Source organism: Procambarus clarkii, chromosome 69 (assembly GCF_040958095.1).
Source record: "Procambarus clarkii isolate CNS0578487 chromosome 69, FALCON_Pclarkii_2.0, whole genome shotgun sequence".
Taxonomy (NCBI): Eukaryota; Metazoa; Arthropoda; class Malacostraca; order Decapoda; family Cambaridae; genus Procambarus; species Procambarus clarkii.
Genome location: NC_091218.1, coordinates 18609397 through 18611663, shown reverse-complemented (window position 1 = coordinate 18611663; position 2267 = coordinate 18609397). Strand labels below are relative to the sequence as shown.

Below are 2267 nucleotides of genomic sequence, written 5' to 3'. Positions count from 1 at the left end.
TATATATATATATATATATATGTGTGTGTGTGTGTGTGTGTATATCACGAAAATAAACACGTGATTAAAAATGTGACAATGTCAGACCACGGAGGAAAAATGAAACAGGAATTTCCTTAAGTACTTTCGTATATTAATACATCTTCAGAAGGAGTCCTGTTTCATTTTTCCTCCGTGGTCTGATATATATATATATATATATATATATATATATATATATATATATATATATAGATATGAGAGAGAGAGAGAGAGAGAGAGAGAGAGAGAGAGAGAGAGAGAGAGAGAGAGAGAGAGAGAGAGAGAGAGAGAGAGAGAGAGAGAGAGAGAGAGAGAGAGAGACGAAGATTTTGTTAAACTTGAGAGAATTTTAAGCACTTCTAATATAAACATTTGTTTAAATGTTAGTAAACATTCGTCCTCATCAAACCCTCATTCTGTGACTTTCTGTCATTCTTCCATATAAACATCTGACGGATATGTCTGTTATACCAGGGGGCGTAGCTACACTGTTATACCAGGGGGCGTAGCTACACTGTTATACCAGGGGGCGTAGCTACACTGTTATACCAGGGGGCGTAGCTACACTGTTATACTAGGGGGCGTAGCTACACTGTTATACCAGGGGGCGCAGCTACACTGTTATACCAGGGGGCGCAGCTACACTGTTATACCAGGGGGCGCAGCTACACTGTTATACCAGGGGGCGCAGCTACACTGTTATACCAGGGGGCGTAGCTACACTGTTATACCAGGGGGCGTAGCTACACTGTTATACCAGGGGGCGTAGCTACACTGTTATACCAGGGGGCGTAGCTACACTGTTATACTAGGGGGCGTAGCTACACTGTTATACCAGGGGGCGTAGCTACACTGTTATACCAGGGGGCGTAGCTACACTGTTATACTAGGGGGCGCAGCTACACTGTTATACCAGGGGGCGCAGCTACACTGTTATACCAGGGGGCGCAGCTACACTGTTATACCAGGGGGCGCAGCTACACTGTTATACCAGGGGGCGTAGCTACACTGTTATACCAGGGGGCGTAGCTACACTGTTATACCAGGGGGCGTAGCTACACTGTTATACCAGGGGGCGCAGCTACACTGTTATACCAGGGGGCGTAGCTACACTGTTATACCAGGGGGCGTAGCTACACTGTTATACCAGGGGGCGTAGCTACACTGTTATACCAGGGGGCGTAGCTACACTGGTTCTTGTCATAAGAAGAGTATGATGTGACGCAAGAGTGCCAGAGTGGTGACGCAAGAGTGCCAGAGTGGTGACGCAAGTGCCAGAGTGATGACGCAAGAATGCCAGAGTGGTGACGCAAGTGCCAGAGTGATGACGCAAGAATGCCAGAGTGGTGCCACAAGTGCCAGAGTGATGACGCAAGAATGCCAGAGTGGTGACGCAAGTGCCAGAGTGGTGACGCAAGAATGCCAGAGTGGTGACGCAAGAGTGCCAGAGTGATGACGCAAGAATGCCAAAGTGGTGACCACAAATAAAACCCCACAAACAATACAATCCTACAATAATGGGAGCCAAATACATTCAGCAAGAACACAACATCTGACCTTAAGACTCTAAATTGTATTGAACTCGTTCAATACAATTGTATTGTATTGAACGACAAATTATATATAAATCCATGATTTATGACGACGAAGGCAAAGAAGACTCGTAAGAGCAAACAGGCAGACAGGAAGGCAGAATGAAAGCAGGCAGAATGAAGGTAGGCAGGATGAAGGCAGGGAGAAAGCATGGTCAACAGAACAGTAGCCAGGATGAAGGCAGGGAGAAAGCATGGTCAACAGAACAGTAGCCAGGATGAAGGCAGGGAGAAAGCATGGTCAACAGAATAGTAACCAGGTAAGCAGAACATGAGGTCATGAGAAGGACCTGTGTCACGGCGTGACAGACTTCCTCTAGTGTCACAATGTAATGATGTTGTTCGTACAATAAACGTGAATGTGAACTGAAATTCTTGTCATTAACCTCTAACAAAGTGTAGACGATCTAACCTGTCTTAAATTATATTCTAACTTGACACTCTAAGACGACCAAACGACACATCAGAAAATGGAGAAACGACGACGTTTCGGTCCTGGACCATTGTCAAGTCGTGTGTGATATTCCTCAGATTGATTGATGAGGATTAAGCCATCCAAAAGGTGGCACGGGCATGAATAGCCCGTAAGTGGTGGCCCTTTTGAGCCATTACCAGTATCAAGAGCTGATACTGGAGATCTGTGGAGGTGCGACT

General features: G+C 45.7%; 1 protein-coding gene across 7 annotated transcripts in view; it reads left to right on the top strand.

Moving 5' to 3' along the window:
- LOC123751683 (zwei Ig domain protein zig-8) overlaps positions 1 to 1985 on the top strand; it is a 39945-nt gene extending 37960 nt beyond the window's left edge. For all 7 annotated transcript variants that reach the window (XM_069311110.1, XM_069311109.1, XM_069311113.1 and 4 more), the window contains one exon: positions 1 to 1985. This exon is cut by the window's left edge and continues 625 nt beyond it. The gene's annotated coding sequence lies outside the window, so the exon portion shown is untranslated.
- Positions 1986 to 2267: the final 282 nt, after the last annotated feature.